The sequence below is a fragment of the Chiloscyllium plagiosum genome, chromosome 15 (genome assembly GCF_004010195.1).
Source record: "Chiloscyllium plagiosum isolate BGI_BamShark_2017 chromosome 15, ASM401019v2, whole genome shotgun sequence".
Lineage (NCBI taxonomy): Eukaryota > Metazoa > Chordata > Chondrichthyes > Orectolobiformes > Hemiscylliidae > Chiloscyllium > Chiloscyllium plagiosum.
The window spans coordinates 32,088,698-32,107,101 of NC_057724.1; the positions used below are offsets into that span (position 1 = coordinate 32,088,698).

Here is an 18,404-nt window from a genome sequence, read left to right on the forward strand (position 1 = left end):
CAAAGTAGCAGATAGATGTAAATGTGATCAGAATTGAGTTCCCTAGCCTGTGGCTGATTGCCATGAGTTGGGGTTGAACCTGCAGGTTGACTCTCTCCCTTGTAGAAATTATCGGCTCGCCTTCCTTTCAGTTCTAACCAGTGACTTTGCTGCATTAGTAGAAGGTTCAGCTCTTATTAAATTCAATGACAACTTATCGACTCTAAAAAGCCTGCTTATGAGACAATGACTGTTTAATTATAGGGACTAGAAGGCCAAGTTTCACTGAATTAAATTAGAAATGATTATCTTGTTGCTACAGCACTGGTATTGAATTGTCTCATTTCTCTCCAAGAGACAACCTACAGAGCATAGAAATGAGAATAGTGGAAATATTTACAATTTCCTGATTTACTTGGGGAAGTTAAAACTCATAATAGTACTCGTGAACTTCACAAGATGATAGTTGCAGATGGCCATTCAACCCAATTAAATTAACCTCTCCAGAGAAATACGTGCAGCATCGCACATGCCCCCACACTCAACTAACCCACATCCCACTTCACCCCTCATCACTGTTGTCTCCTACAGTTTCTCAACAATTTTGTCTCCAATACTCCATCTAGAAACTTATTCCATGTGTTGATGTCTGTGCGGTGAAGACTTTCCTGACATCCTAAAATTATCTTCTACTGGCTTGAACCAGTATACCTTCGTACTATTTCTAAAACATATTTTAAAATAATAATCACAGGGCACACTCCATGGATAGCAACTGCATGCAACTCATCCAGGAATCTTGGCATCCAGCATGTGCCAGCTTCAGTGCATCATCATAGTATATATCTGATCCATTTAGAAGATGCTGCAATGTTGGGCTTTGAAGCACACCAGCATTCTCACTGTAATGCTGTTGCAAGAACACTTTGTATACAGGGACACATACCCAGCCAATGGATTGGATCAGGTTGCATCTTCTGGGTACTTGCTTGCCCTATCAGTCCTCATTCACTTTGAGCCTACTTACATCATCTCTCCTAGCCTTGTCTTTCTGCAGTATGTCCCCTCAAGTCAGAGCTAATGGGCTCACAAGACTTCTGTCTTGCCTTATCTTTTAGCACAAACACAAAACCTAGGCAGCTTGTTATGGTTGCTAGTAGTCATCAGTCAAAGGTATATACATGTTGCTCTGTGGCACAATGCTTTGTCAATCTGAAACCAGCACTGTGTACCAGCCATATATGGACCAAATGCAGTGTGTGTGCTTCAAGCAAATGGCTGTGTCTCAAAGTTGAATGAGAGCAGTCCTCAGATGGACAAAGGGAGACACACCTCAGGCAGGGTTTTTTGGTACAGTAACTTGGCAACAGTCTCCAGTATCAGTCCAGGGGCTTAGGCTGGTCAGTCAGGCTGGTCACAGTCAAAGATTCTTTGCTTGGTGGCAAGAAGACAAATGTTGGGAATCCCATCCCAGTTTTTCTCCAGCTCTTTTTGCCATACTGTGGGTTGTTTTCTCCCAGAATGAGAGAAAAGGAGAGATTGAGTCTGATGAAAGTGGGTGGCACAGTTGTTAATGCTGCTGTAGGTTGGGGAAAGGTTATGAGGGTTCGAATGAATGACAGGGCAACACAGAGGTCACCCAGGGTTAGTAGTGTGGGGAGTTGGAATGGGTGAGAATGAGTGAGGTATGATGTTGCATGCAACAGTGAGAGTAGTTGAGTATGATCCTTTGTTGGGAAGTGGATTCAGTAGCAGTAATAGAGTGAGTGTGAGCTTGCAGAGAGAAGATGGTGGCATTACCTGAGTGGAGCAGAGAAGGTTATTGAGCTAGCATCAGATGATTTGCAGGGTTCCATTGGTGTGGTAAGTAGTTAATGCGGTGAGTTTGGGATAATCGCATGAGATGTGAAAATATGCTGGCCTCATGGAGTGATACCCTACCAAACACTACAAAAAGTGCGCAACCAATTTTTGATAAAATTCAGCCTAATGTAGCTATTACTTCTTTTCTTGACTGTATAATTCAATATCCTATTAGTTTTGTTGATTGCTGTTCTTCATTCAGAATACATTTCAATGTAAATGAGAAATATATCCTCGAGGAATCTGCAAGTCTCTATTTCCTTCAACTCAATTTTCTAACAATATCAGCTCCATTTATGGAATATGCATGTCATTGTTTTCCTTTGCCATATATACTACTTTACATTTATCTGCAATGTCATTCCTCACTGATCAGCCAACTTTCATATTCAGCCTCATTCAGACTGTCATTTCTTATTCAGTCTCATTTCCTCGCCTATTCCAGTTTGGTGTATTTTACAATTTGACGACTGCACATTAATTTTCTGAATCGAGATTGTTAATGCAAATTTATATAGTAACGGTCCCAGTAATGAGCCCCAAGGTATCCCATTGAGTAGTCAACCTTGCTCCCCTAAACACCCCCACAACCCTTGTACAATTCATCAGATGAATACTTGTTGTTTTCTGCCCTCTGCCAATTTCTTACTCCTTCCATGGTTTACTCCGAATTCCTGAAAAATTGAGTTTGGTCAATTTTGTTATTTAAGTAGATCTTCATCAGATGTCTTCTGGAAATATACATGCCCCATGCCCCATGCATTGTTCACTTTAGTTATGACTTTACCAAATTTGTTGAAGGTGACAGGGTCTTCCCTTCGTAATCCATTCTGAGTAATGTTAACTAGGTTAGCGCTTTATGGATAATCATCAGGTTTGTTCATAAAGAAATGCTTGGCTTCCTGGCTGGTCTAACCTGTCTGAAGCAGGCAGAAAAATTGAATATTTGATATAGTATTGTCAGATATTGAGAGATGCATATCTCTAAACTTTTAAATGTGAAAAACGTTGAAAATGTCTGAAAATATTAAATATTTAAGATTAATAGTAGTCCAATTCTCGAGGATATATTTCTCATTTACATTGAAATGTATTATAAGATAATGCAGGCCTTACACAGGATAATGTAGGACAGAAATTGAATTAAAACCTTAAAATATAGCTTATAAGTAAAATCATTTAATAGGTTTGATTGAGAGGTAAACTTTTACAATAAAATATTTAGCATGATCTCTATTGTTGTGTCTAAGTTATTAAAACACAGCTGCTCATAATAGTCAAGTTCCCAGGTGGATTTCTATAAGCCATCCACAATCTGGTGTAGCCTGGGTAAAATGTGAAAACACGTTCAACTATGAATATGAAACTAATCCAGACTTGTTTTGGATTAGCCAGTTCAACTTCACTATATTTTTAATATAAAGATAGAACAAAGCCACACTGTGTTAGGGGCCATCCATAATTATCATCTTTGTCACAAGTACAATGAATACCCTTTACAACTCCTGTCCCGAATCCAAAAAGAGTATTGTACAAAATTTGAAAATTGATCAGTTTAATGCTTATAATGCTATATACAAAGCAATAACCACCTCTCTCACACAATTTAATGTTCTTATTCAAACACTGACAATTATGGATGACCTCAAACTCACTATGCAAATTCACAGTAAAAAATCATGAGTTTGGACTGAACCTTCAACCTAACATTTCTTGGCAGTAATATATTTTAGTATCAGTTGTAAAAGATCAGGTGAGTTTCATTTTTAATATCTGTTGGGGTTAATTATAAACAATACATAAGCTAAACATGTTTTTTTTTAAAATCTATTTCTTCACTTAAATATGGAAATGCTTTTATTTTTAGAACTTTTCATATACAGCACAACTAATATAACTTTAATATGCTCTGTGCATGGTTAGCAAGGGTTTTATCAAATTAGTTGACGTTGTGGTGAAAGACTGCAGACAAAAAAATCTCCTCACGATAGTCTATTTTTTCCCAATATGCTAATTCGAGCATGCATTTCTACTCATTGACCAAATTTTAACCAACAATCCCCATTTATATAACACTTTGAACATTGTAAAGTATCTGAAGTAGCTTCACAAGAGCTGTGTAAAATGAATTTTGACAAGGAGCCACAGAAGTAGATACCAGAACAGATAACTTCAAGCTTGGTTACGGTAATTGGTTTTCAAGAGTAATAAAAAAGTCCATGAACTCCTTACATTTATTGTTGGGATAATAGTGGAGGAGACATGGGAGATGTAAATAACAAGATGGTTTGTAGTAAAGAAGAGAATCCTTGAATTACTGTTGTGTTCCTAGATGATGTTGGAATAGTAGCTTTGACAAAGGAGAGCAGAATCTGCTCTTGTGATTTAAGTTTGCAGCCAGATCAGACAATAAATAATTGTCAGTTGTTCTCCATTGGTGTTCACATCTGTGTCCCTTGAAGTTAAGGGAGGGCAATATGAGAGGTGTACAGACAGAATGCCCAGGGTGAGAAGAAGTAAGGGTTTTAATGGAATGTAATGGCATAGAGAGGAGATTGAGCAGATCAGTAGTTGCAGTAATGATTGATAGCAGGCTAGAGGCTAGATATTTTGGAATGTCAAATGAGTTACAAATAGCTTGAAAACTATGTTATCATGAGCCAGGTTAGGCAGTATTGTTTTCTTCACATCTTCTTCTGTTACAAAACTTCTTCCCAACTTCTTGAAATCTCAATACATTTTCACCATTGCTGCCTCAACCCTACTCAATGATGTTTTTCAGTTCTAATTCTAATTCTTAGTGAATAGTTCAATCCTTCATAGTTCCTTCTCGGTGTTACAGCCTGCAACTCTGCTCACTAAAAGTCCCATGTTCCTATTGCCCCTCTCCTTTTGAAGCATGATGGCTCACCCTTATCCTTTCCAATCTTGCATCCATGCTTACAGTGTTAAAAGCCCTGAATAAATGAAAGTTATCATTATTGTCTACAATTCCCATTCCACTAACACTGGTTTATCCATTGTCTTGCACCCATTTCTGCTCACTAGTGTTAAGCCACTGCAATTCACTGGCAGGTTGTTCTACCTTTGTATTCAGAATCCTTCTCTTTGACAATATTCTTGTTTTTCCATAACATTCAAATACTTTTTCACTTTATTGGACTTCTATTTTTAATGCAATATGCATTTGAAATAACGGCCAGAATCTTGAGGCTATCACCCAAGGGGATGTCTTGGTTGCATATGGAGACTCGGTCATATCTGCTTTTTGCCTCTTACTATGAAGATCCACCATGTCATGCGGTACTCGGGAACTTGACAGGGCAGTGGTGAGCTTTTTCCCAGCAACAAGGACCTCAGAGGTGAAGGCCATATCCACTGAGAACTTCTGGCCAGTTGGAGACTGTTATTGATCAGCATTGTCAGTAGGGAGGCAATGGCTATTGCCAGTAAAACACTTATCCAAGGTCTACACTTTCAGTCAGCAGGTGAGCAATGGCATGAGGGAGTCACAGAATGGGGGTGGGGGAGAGGAGTCATTAGCAGCAAGGGCAGTGTGAGGTTCTTAGTGGGGCTTCCATCTTTCCTCTTGTCAGGCCTCCTGATCAGACACTGAGTGCCTTTGAATGAGGCACACTCTGAAAGTCCATAGGCAATCCTGCATAATTTACTTGTTGTACTCCATGCATACCAAGCCCTCATTAGCTCTGAGTTAATACCAGCAGGGTGGAGTGAGGTTCTGAAGTGGGCATTAATCAGCTGTTTAAAGGCTGCAGCTGGTAGCAGGACAGGAAGGTTGACCACAGTTTTAATATGTGGAATTACATCCTCACCTCCCATCCCCTCCATCTTATTGAATCCTGATCCATCATCAAAGTAATCACCAGAAGGGCACAAGCTTCCAGACATCATCTTGGAATTGAAAAATGTAAAGCAATACAAGTTGTTGAAATAGTTGTGCTATTATTTTAATGGTGACATTATATTGATGCAATCATGTTCATTGCTGACTGTGTTGAAATTGTTTGCCATAAAATCACAAAGTTGGTCATAACATGGGTGAGGTGCCGGAGGACTAGAGAATTGCTCATGTTGACCTCCTTGTTTAAGAAGGGTAGCAGGGATAATCCAGGTTATTATAGACTGGTGAGCCTCATGTCAGTGGTAGGGAAGCTGCTAGAGAAGATGCTGAGGGGTAAGATCTATTCCTATTTGGACAAAAATGGGCTTATCAGTGAGAGGGAACATGGTTTTGTGCAGAGAAGGTCATGTCTCATCAACTTAATAGAATTCTTTGAGCAAGTGACAAAGTTGATTGATGAGGGAAGGGCTGTAGATGTCATATACATGGACTTCAATAAGGTGTTTGATAAGTTTCCTATGGTAGGCTGATAGAGAAGGCAAAGTTACATAGGGTCCAGGGTGTACTAGCTAGATGGATAGAGAACTGGCTGGGCAACAGGAGACAGAGAGTAGTAGTGGAAGGGAGTTTCTCAAAATGGAGACCTGTGACCAGTGGTGTTCCACAGGGATCCATGTTGGGACCACTGTTGTTTGTGATATACATAAATGATTTGGAGGAAGGTATAGGAGATCTGATTAGCAAGTTTGCAGATGACACTAAGATAGGTGGAGTAGCAGATAGTGAAGGTGACTGTCAGAGAATACAGCAGAATATCGATAGATTGGAGAGTTGGGCAGAGAAATGGCAGATGGAGTTCAATCCAGGCAAATGTGAAGTGATGTATTTTGGAAGATCCAATTGAAGATCAAACTATCAGTAAATGGAAAAATCCTGGGGAAAATTGATGCAGAGAGAGATCTAGGTGTTCAGGTCCATTATTCCCTGAAGGTGGCAACACAGGTCAATAGAATGGTTAAGAAGGCATATGGCAGGCCTTCCTTCATTGGATGGGGTATTGAGTACAAGAGGTGGCAGGTCATGTTACAGTTGTATAAGACTTTGGTTTGGCCATATTTGGAATACTACGTACAGTTCTGGTCACCACTTTACCAAAAGGATGTGAATGCTTTGGAGAGGGTGCAGAGGAGGTTCACTAGGATGTTGACTGGTATGGAGGGATCTAGCTATGACGAGAGGTTGAGTAGATTAGGATTATTTTCATTAGAAAGATGGAGGTTCAGGGGGACCTGATTGAGGTCTACAAAATCATGAGAGGTATAGATAGGGTAGATAGCAAGAAGCTTTTTCCTAGAGGGGGGTGCTCAATTACTAGGGGTCACGAGTTCAAGGTTAGAGGGGAAACATTTAAGACAGATATGTGTGGAAAGTTCTTTATGCAGAGGGTGGTGGGTGCCTGGAATGTGTTGCCAGCGGAGGTGGTAGAGATGGGCACGATAGCATCATTAAAGATGTATTTGGACAGATACATGAATGAGCAGGGAGTAAAGCGGTACAAACCCTTAGAAAATAGGCAGCAGATTTAGATAGAGGATCTGGATTGGCGTAAGATTGCAGGGCCTGTTCCTGTGCTGTAATTTTCTTTGCTTTTTGTTTATAAATTCAGCCTTTCTCAAACAATTTCTCAAAATCAGCTTCTGATTTTCCTTTTATGTTGGCACAATTAACATACACAACAGTAGTCACTTCTCATTTGAGGCTTATGTACAGGGAATTTTTCCAAAGCTCTTATCACTTCCACTTTGCAATAGGAAATATGTGTTCTGTATGAATTGTATAACTGGTTCCACCATTAATTCTCTTCCTACCCATTCATCCTCTCCCTTCTATGCTTTACTAGACAAGCACAACAATTGCCTAATAACAGCAAAGTAATTCTGATGTTTTTTAAAGTCGGGAATCTAACTTTCCATGAATCGGTGAATCAAGATTCCATTAAATCAAGATTCCAGCCCTGGTGTTGTACCTCACAAATCATGTACTCATGAGGCAAAAACAAATAGAATGATGATCATCAGTGCAAATAACACTATGACAGCATAATAGGAACTGTCAAACTAAACAATTTTCTAATTGCAGTAGGATCGGTTTGAACGCTGCATTCTTGGTTGTCTTGATTCTTTAGGGCAAAACCAAATCTAAAGGAAAAAGTATTGCAAAAAGAAAGGGATTCAGCTTTTGTTTCTCGAGTCATGTTCTCTGAATGTGATTAAGAGCTGTTCACTGATTTCAAGAGGTTTCATGAAGGCTTCATTAGGTGCCCACAAAACCATTAGCAATTTCCATTCACCTGGGAATTCTTTAGGTTAATTAGGGCTTTTGGCACCTTTGATAGGTCTTCATAGATGTTGACTCTAACAGATCACTGGATAATACTAACTGTTCCCTGCAGACAAAATCATAAAAAGTCATAGAAGAAAGTATTTGGAATTTGACTATTACCTGTACAATTACTGATTCTTTAAGGTGTAAATTGATTAACTATTTAAAAGCAGTATTAGTATTTATGCCTCCAGAATGCCATTAATACCTATTAATAATAATTCCACTTTCCCTTGAGTTATCACAAAAATGAAAAGTGGATTCTTAATTAAATGTGACTAACCTTTTACTTTGAATTTAACCTGCTAATATTGTGAAACAAAATTCAAAGCAAGGGTGCAATAGGATTATTTTTTCCAAGCTTGTGCATGTATAGTTTCTTTAAAATGTTAAGTTTTCAACTTAAACTTTCTGGCTATGGGCCATTAATAATGACAGCCAAAACTCCATGGAGGCTAAGTTCCAGAAAGGAAAATAATGTTCTGTGTTACATTGCACAGCTTCTATTTCATTAACAATGGATATTATATCTGAAATTAATATGGGTCATAAAAAGTATTTCAATGTGTTAATGTGATATTTTCAGTGTAGTGCATAAAATGCATTGTCTTCACATCTGCATGTGCATGAAACCAATTTTGCACACTGCACATGTAGTACTATAATAACTAGTCTTGTAATCAGAGAATATATAAGTCTTTGTTTATTGATGGAAATATTGCAACTTGTGTAAAAATATTACCTGAGATGCATCTACATTTATGCATGCACATCACAGAAACCTAACAAAAAATTTGTAACACAGAAGAAGGTAATTTGGCGCATCATGTCTGTACCAGTTGACAAATAAGTACCAAACCTAATCCAACCTTCCTGCAATAAGTCTGTAACTCATCAATTGGAAACCCACATAACTTTTAAGTGTGCTGAGAGTTTCTGTCTCCACCAGTCTTAGGGTGGCACAGTGGTTCAGTGTTCAGCACTGCTGCCTCACAGCACCAGGGATGCAGGTTCAATTCCGCCCTGAGGTGACTGTCTGGGTGGTGTTTGCACATTTTCTCTGTATCTGCATGGGTTTCCTCTGGGTGTTCTCATTTCCTCCCACAGAAGTGTGGGTTAGGTGGATTGGCCAGCCCCATAGTGTCTAGGGATATGCAGCCTAGGTTGGTTAGCCATGGGAAATGCAGTGTTATAGGGATGGGGGTAGTCTTCTTTAACTCTCCCTTACACTAATTAATTTAAATCTTTACACTCTGTTTATTATACCCCTCCATTAATGTAAGAGACTTTCCCATTATTTTGATCCCCGAATGATTTTGTATATCTCAATCTCAGTCTCTTCTGTTCCAAAGTCAACCCCAATTTATCCTCATAACTTTTCCACTCTGGCAATGACCTTGCAAATCTCCTTTGCATTTTCTGTCATACATCAATCTTCCTTGTAACGTGATCACAACTATATGCAGAACTTAAGCAGCGGTCTAACAAGTTCTTTTTGTACAGCTCCATAACTTCTCTGCTATGTCTTGGTTAATAAAGGAAACTATGCCATATACTATAGCTACCTTATTGAGTTGTCCTGCTACTTTAACAATCTGTGACACACAATCCACTGTTCCTTTAAACTAACCAGTAACTTTATATTTGTTCTGCATTCCCTTGCCTTACTGCAGTTCCCAAAACACATTATCTCTCACTTTTCTAGATTGAAATCTATTTTGCAATTTTCTTATCAACTGATCAGAGCATATCTTACTGCAGTCTAAACCTTTCCATTCCAACACTAACCAGAGGGTTAATTTTTGTATCGGCTGTAAACTTCTTTACTGAGCCATTATATTTGACACTTATTCACTAATATAAGAAAGAGCATAAGGCCCAAGCAATTTTGAAGCCTGTTTTGATTAATACACTGCTAACAAGCGGCGAGCACCAAACAATTCACTATTTTTAAAGGAATAAGCTGGGAGTTTGGATCTGGAGGGAGGAGTGCAGGCAATCATAGGGATCTTGAGAAAGTTGGCAGTAATCTGAAGTTGTCTGGCAACACAGAAGTTGAAAAGCACACTGCGAGTCTACATATATATACCAGCAATTTAACATATTAAAAGTGCTAAAGAGACTTTGAGTTCATCAAAATGGAGCGTTGAGTTCCAATATTGACTCAGGCCTCTTTTAGTGCAAGGCGCCATCTTGGTAAGGAGGTTAAAGTGTGTTCCAAGGCCATCTGCTAAGAAGATCATTCAAATTGTAGCTTGGTAATTTAATTGTCAAACTGAGACTTAATGATCATCTAGGCAGCTTTCCCACAGAACCCTCTACAGTCCATTACTTCAAATAATACCCTCCCCAACAGTAGCCTTCAAACAAGAGAAAGCAGGTTGCTGTTCAGAATTTCAGGGATTACTTACAGCCATCTTCAGTTTTCAATTTTTAAAATGTTACTCGGCCATTGAAGAAGAACTTTGAGACACTTTGGGAGAGTCTCGGAACATTTTGTCAACATTTCCCAATATTCTTCCTGGAAACTCTAACAGGACTTCACCTGAATAATACCGTTCTACTTTATCTTATCAGAGAACTTAAAGAAGTCACCAAGAGAAAGGGAATGCTTGATGGCAGTAATTTTGCATAACACTCATGTTTTGGAGGCAGAATGGAATGAGATGAGAGCAAGTACAACATTAATATCTGCTATAAGGGGGAGAGTGGGTTCCTTTCACCATCTCCTTTTGTAAGTACAGGACCTTCCTTACTGCTATCCTGCAATATTTTGTTCTGCATCAGGCACAATATTCCATACTTTCAGTGGTGGTATGGGTGGGTGGAAGCTAAATACCATTCACAACAATTAATTCTGAGTTGCCTTGGTCCCTTATTTAAGGAATGATATTATTTCATTTGAGGCAGTTCAAAGAAGGTTCACTAAGATGACCCACTGGTATGGACGAATGGTCTTTTTTATTCATCTATTTTTCAAATCCACCTGTTCAGAGGTGTTTTTACACACCTCTGGAGTAGGTAGGACTTGAACCTAGGTCTCCTGGTTCAGGGATGGGGACACTACTACTGCACCACAAGAGTCCCTCTTGGAAGGCTTGTTTTATGAGCAAAGGCTAAACAGGTTGGGATTCAACTCACTGAAGTTTAAAAGAAAGGTAATCTCATTGAAACATATCAGATTCTTAAGGGGCTTGTCACAGTAACTGCAGAGAGGATGTCTTCCCTCATGGGAAAGCCTCAGACCAAAGAGTATGGTCTCAGAATAAAAGGGCACCAACCTAAAACTGAGATGAAGAGGAATCTCTTCTAAGGGTTGAGTGTCTTTGGAAGTCTTTGCCATAGAGAGCTATGGGGAAGAGTCAGTGTGTATATTTAAAGCTGAAATAGGTAGAATCAAGGAAAACACAGGAATATAGTTGTGAGGAATGTCAGATCAGCAACAATCCTGTTGAATGGCAAAATTGCTTGAAAGGCCCAATGGCCTAGTCCCGTTCCCATTCCTTATGGGCTTCAGAACTGGCAAGAGTCTGTTGCAATGTCTCCAGGTCTATTTAAATCATGGTAATCATTAATTAGTCCCCAAATTGCAGGCTAGCACCAGACTATCCATTAAGTGTAACTTATTAGCACAGCACCCACTCAACACCTGTTTTCATCCTGACAATGTGACCCCTTTGTGAATTTAAAAGGAAATTAAAAGTATGTGTACCTGTAAAGAAAAAAATCGTTCGGCTAACACAGTGATTATATGCTTTTGCTCAAATGTTCGCAAATTTTTCCTTTTCCTTTTCTAATGAATGTACTAATATATTTCTCTTGTAGCCCTGACCCTATATTTAATTGTGGATTAGATGCTGTTGGAGCTTGAGTACTGCTTTTTTTAAAACAAAAGTTGAACCTTCCACCCAACAAAGGTCTGTTTCTCTAATATCTTGATGGGATCTGTTCAATTGTATTGTCCATCATATGTATGATTGTATGTGTGTTTTCTCTCATGCCCTTATAACCTCACCAGTTTTTCGGATGGTGTAAAATATCTGTCCTACAATTTTGTCATGTCTGAAGCAGGAATATGTAACTATATTCTCACCACAAAAACTGATCACATAAATCATTTTAAAGTGGAGTTGGATAAGTACTTGAAAATAAAGAATTTAAAATATGATTAAAAAAGCAAGAATGGTGAACCAAGCATACCTGCTTTTTAAAGAACCATCATAAACAAAGACAGACTGCATGTCTTTCTATACTGTAAAGGTTTATGATTTGCTGATGCTGACTGAGCTGTGTGTTGCTAACATTTTTGTTTGTATGAATTCATTCGAATTGAGATGTCTGAAAGGTGGTTTCCTAATTCCAGGGCTATGAACTAATCCAAAACTCCTGTTCTTACAGTTCTTATTCAGGGTTAACCGTGCAGAAACCTTCCCCCATTAAAATCTCACCTTTCACTTTGTTTTACAACAAACAGAACACTGCATGAGCAATGAAAATTGTGCACATCTAAAGTTTCCTAAGAGGGATTTGCTCTCCCTACTTCCATCCCCTCCCCACTAACACAAGCACACTTGAGGTGTGTTTTCAGGTTTGCTGCAATTGCTGCTACTCTCTGCAGATTTCCCACTTCCTATTGATTGATGAGGGATTATCAGAAAATAACCTGAGGTATTGTGAAAGCAGTTTCTACCCCAATGCACCATTAGTTCATTAGTTTGCTTACTGGCTTGTGATCAATTTTCTGAGCAAGTTTCTTTTTAAAACATCTGTGTGACAAGAACAATGTAGTGCACTGAGACAAGTAAAAACAGAATGAATGTGAGGTAATCAGGGCCCCTATTCCCAGGTGAGTGGGGGTTTCTACAAAGCACATCAGCTCCTGTTTCCTTAGTGTCAACAGTTCATTGACATTACAGCATTGCCTGAAATAGCATGAATGAGGTAAAAGAAATCTGGTTTAGCAGGTTTTCCAAACACATTTCAACAGCACACTGAAGAAGTGTATTTCGATAGACTGCATTAGAATTTACTGTTTTAATCAATGCAACCTTCTGGTACCTCTGCGGTGAAACTTGCCTTTTTTTTACATGGTATCAGATACTTGCATCAGAACTAAAAGGGACTTGATTATTACTCCAGCACAGAATCTGCAACCTGACCATGCACTTATATGTGCTTCAGGTTATTCTAAATAGCGCATTGTTTGACACAATGTCCTGATTTATCAAAACTATGAGAGCAAGGCATTCTCTCCATTGCCAAATTTCAGTAGGTTGAACTGAAATACCGCGTGACAAAGAATAAATTTGCCTGTTGTGTCAGATTGAGTAAAATGTTTTCCTTGTATACATACCTCCGTCACATTCATAGTGCATAGTCGAGAAACGTGTGATGCTGCTTGTTTTTTACGTTCATTGCTTTTTACATTGTGGAGAGTTTTCACTGCATTGCAAAGCAGGTCAAAACAAAAGCATAGTAGAGACATTTAAAGATAGTTATCAGAACCTTGATTTTCTGGATTTTAAATTTCCCTAATGTTTAGGAGGAAGTATTCATAAAAGACAGCATAAAAGACTTGATCCCTCCATAGTGGCCTTCTTGCTCAGTACTGCCCATAACAGCTGTTTAATTTTACCATAGTTGCTGTATGAAGGAGACAGGACAACATTTTGAGGTTGCAATTGTTCTTTTTGAATAGGGAGGTGCTTTTACCTCTTTATTTACAGGTTGTGAATGCCCTAAATACTAACTTTAGGTGGTGTAAAGAGTGTGAAGTAACCCTCTATATAATTATGAAGCAAGAGAAAGCAGCACAACCAGTCTTTCAAAGTCTGCCTAAAGTTTCAGCCCAAGGTGTGGACCAGATCTCTGGAAGGGGGAAATAATGCTGGGGCTGGTGAAGAGTAGCTTCCTCTCTTTTCTAGTGACTCCTTAGCTGCCATTCCAATGCCACACTCACCTCACCTCTACCTCATTGCTGCTGCTGCTGGTGCTGTTATCTCTTGCTAGGAACCTGCATGAGCAGGTGGTGTAGGCCAGCAGCAGGAACAGGTGCAGCAGCTGCCCCTGGCCATTTTGCATCATGGATAATCACTCCTTTATTTATAAGGCTGTAACCAAAGTAGGGATAAGAGCATTGGAATGTAAAATAACAACAGAGTGACCAATTGGATTGAGAAACTGTCTCTTTCACCTAAATGGGCTGATGAATGATTTACTTGCCAACCTGCAGTAAATGACCTAGTTCTCTGAATTGCACAATATTAAGTACTGCAGTATAGTTTCTATGAGTATCATTAAACTGTATTATTATTAATAAATACACTCATGGCAATGCCGCTTACTATTCACAGAATAGTGGACACAGTGTGTACCATTTACACAATCTGCTATTGTAAATTTGCCCAAGGTCTCTTCAACAGCATTTCCAAAACCTTAGACCTTTATCAGCTAGAAGGACAAGGACAGCAGGGATAGCAGAACACCACTAGTGAGCTTCCCTCCATGTCACATACTAGCTGATTTGCCTTATAATTGCTAGGTCAATATTTTGGAAATCCCTATTTAACAGAACTGCGGCAGTACTTTTACCACGTGGACTTGAGCAGTTTAAGAAGGTAATTCACCACCATTGTCAAAAGGACAACTGTTAATGGGCAATAATCACTGGTCTTGCCAGCAACCTTCACATCCTATGAATGAATAAAGGATTCACAAAAAAAAATAGGTGGATGTGATTGTGAGAAGTGGCCTGGACCTAAGTAATGAATGGAACAGTTCAAAAATGGGAATGGGACTGGCAAATGGCATTAGATAGATTGGATAAGTTATTGAAAGCAGCCACCTCTTTCAATGCTTCTTGATTAGATGTGCAGATTGAACATGCAGCTGTCAAGTAAATATGGATAATTTCTTGGTTTGTCTTTCTAGTCTGATTGATGCTAATCACATGGTCAGTGTTAACATGACTAACAATCAGAAAGAATGAAACATGACAATATTATTAACAACATGTTTTTATAAATGAATGATTATCAAAGCTGCCACCTCAATATAGCATTGGAGGGAATCATGTTAATAATGAGTTTAGATTGTACTGAGCTGAAAATGTGTTGCTGGAAAAGCGCAGCAGGTCAGGCAGCATCCAAGGAACAGGAGAATCGACGTTTCGGGCATAAGCCCGATTGTACTGATGCCTACAATTGATAGAGGATACAATGTATAGTATTGCAACTAAAAGAAGAATTGCCAGTGTAAGAACAGAAATTCCAACTGAAGCCCTCAATGTAAAATTTACATCCCCTTCTCTTTATGTTTGTGCATTTATGCAAATAATAAAAATGGTTATGAATATTAAGTTCTCATTGAATTCACTAATCGAAATTTCTAACCTGCAAAATAGTGTATTATACAATTTCATCCTCATAAATCCTCTCTCACCCTTTTTGACTTGCTTTCATAACTTTCCACTATATTTCTAAACACATTCAATGGATATTGAATTTCTTCTTGAACCTGATTTTACGTACATGCTTGGATTGTCTTTATTGGCCATGATACAAGGTTTAAATAACTTGCTCGGGATCTGCTGTGTCAGTCATGCTGGTTGGCGTTTGATTGGTGTGTACTGGGTGGTTTTATTTATCTAGCATCGTACTTGATGCAAAAGAGCAAGCTAGGACATGTGGAGACTTTTGATGGCTGATGCAGGCAAAGGATTAGGTGCTGTGCTTTAATGCTAATGAAAACACTCCTATACAAAACAGTGAAGTTTCAAATATGCTTTGTGGATAATCTTGGTTGATGACTTTTGGTTTCTATAACAATGAGAAGAATGTCATTTGCCATGACTGTTGAAAGACTATTGACCTAACTTTAAATAAAGATATTTTCTATTCTGCAGCCATTGGCTATCTTCTTGTTTGTCATAATATTGGTTGGGATATTGACAGAAAGCAAAACATTAAATAAAGCTTATCTTGGAACAGCCATTTTCTTGGCAGGTCATTGTGTGTGCTTTGAACATTTAAAAAATTGAGAAACCTAGCTAAAGGGTCAAGGTTAATAGTCCCAGAAATCAGCTTAGTTGAAAATAAGTTCAATATACCAACAAGTGGTTCGGTAATGCTAGACTTAGTCCTTTTTTGTAAGAAAAACATGAGAATGTAGGGGTGAAAAAACACTGAATGAGCAGGGAGAAAATGAGGGATGCAGATGCTGGAGATCAGTGTCAAACTGTGTGGCATTGGAAAAGCACAGCAGGTCAGGCAGAATCCGAGGAGTAGGATATTCAATGTTTTGGGCTTAAGCCCTTCAGAGAACATTCCTGACAAAGGGCTTATGCCCAAAACTTTCTTCGGATGCTGCTTGACCTACTGTGCTTTTCCAGCGCCACACATTTTCACTTTGACTGAGCAGGGAGTCAAATATCTTGAGGCTCTCGGAATTAAGAGACATTGTGTTGCATCCATTTAGTAAGGAGGCAAGAGCAAGACTGCAAAGGATGACTTATTTAGAGATTAAAAGGAACAATAGAAAAGCAACTTTCCAATCACTCTTATTGGTTGCACTTGTGTTCCACACTGATATTTATATTTCAGTGTAAACATGTAGGCTCTGCAGGAAACTGGAGTGCAACTTTCTGTCATAGTAATTGTTAAATATAGCAGCATAAATTAAAGGTGAATGTCAGGCCATGATATATTGTTGTCACAGTGACTGTTCTGTGTGGATCATATACTTCTGCCTCAATTATGGTTTTGTTCACATTATATACTCCTGTCTCCCTTCTGCAGACAATGTGTATTCTCCCTGTGCGGAATATTTGTTAATTTCTTTTCCCCTCACCCTGTCCCCAACTTGAACAGTGATTTGTAATGTTATGTGCTTTATAACAATCCACAAAGACATGTCCCTCCCCCATTTCACCCAACATACAATGTTTCAACTTCATCTAAATATCTTATGATTTTGAAAGAACTTTAATAGAATTCAAGTAGCTTCCATGAAAATGGTGGGCTGAATCTTGTGCTTTTTTGGCTAATTGAAAGTTGATTTACATTTTTTTTGGAGGGTTTAAACTTGAGGCCTATTGAGATTCCTTAAAAATCCTTCCTTATTGACAACCTATCTTGCCTTTCTCTGATTCTATTCCCACCTTAATTGTGCCATTCCTGGAAGATCTCACCACAGCCAGAATACCTTAAGTTAACCAGTATAGCTGTTGGTTGTGCCACCTTTAAAAAGCTATTGTGCACCCAAACAAGGACAGTCAGTCCAGAGCTGCCCTGCATTGTTCCTGATGTTTGTCCTGGTCATGGTGGGCAAAGGGAATTTGGCACATAGAATTGAAGGCAGGGACCTGCATACAAAGCAGGCTCTCAGTGAATGAGCACTATGAGAGCAAGTGATCAGATCAGATTCATAATTTGGATCAGATTTACACCTTGGTTAAGTCCATGAACACATAGGAGTATCTCCCTGAGTCAGAGTGCCTTTACTGCAGCATTATAATGAGAGCTGCCATTACAGCATAAAGTGCAGAAGCCTATTGTGTGAGTGGAGAGGAGATGATGCAGCTTCTAGGAATTCTCAGGAAACATGTCAGATGTCGATGTCAATGAATGGTAGGTGCATATGGATGGAGCCTGTGGAATGAGCCTGACAAGTTGCACACCTGGCATCAACGTGGAAGTGGTTTGAAGCACACAGCAAACTGAAAACGGCTTTGACTGCCATGTTGAGAATTCTCAATGTCTCACTTGCTTGGCAGATTTGGTCAGATACAAATCTGAATATTAATGAAGTAGTAAACACCTTGAGCCAAGGTGTTTAATAAGCTACATAACTGGCCATGTGCTGTTGCCTGCCTTGCTGTTTGGCAACTGCATGAAAGGTACAGTGAGATGCTTGCTGGAATTTTCATGTGATTCTGACACAAATCTTGCCACAGCCCACATTGCTGAGATCTCTAAGATTCCACCTGAAGTAATCTTTTTGGAAATCTGTACATTTTGACATGAATACTCCCTTTCTGGTGATAAATCTGCTGAAAGTTCATTTTATATTTATTTTTTATTTGGGATCCCATGGCTAAGTGTGTTCTACATTATTGCTAAAACTCCACTGTAAACTAGTTTTCTTGTGTCCACAAAACTGTTGAGCTTTGGGCAGAGTCTGAGAGAAGTGGAATCATATTTCATCAAGGTTGAGGAGCCTCAGTAAAATAACGGGAAATGGAAAGAAAGCAAGAAAAAGAATCAACTTTCAATGTCTTCTAATTCTCCCTTTTCTTTAATTTGGAAATGCAGCAGAATTG

At 38.9% G+C, this 18,404-nt stretch overlaps 1 protein-coding gene across 1 annotated transcript in view; it reads right to left on the minus strand.

The window, feature by feature from the left end:
* Nucleotides 1–18,404, minus strand: part of klf5l (Kruppel-like factor 5 like) — a 63,273-nt gene that overhangs the window by 15,567 nt on the left and 29,302 nt on the right. The gene's annotated exons all lie outside the window — the stretch shown is intronic.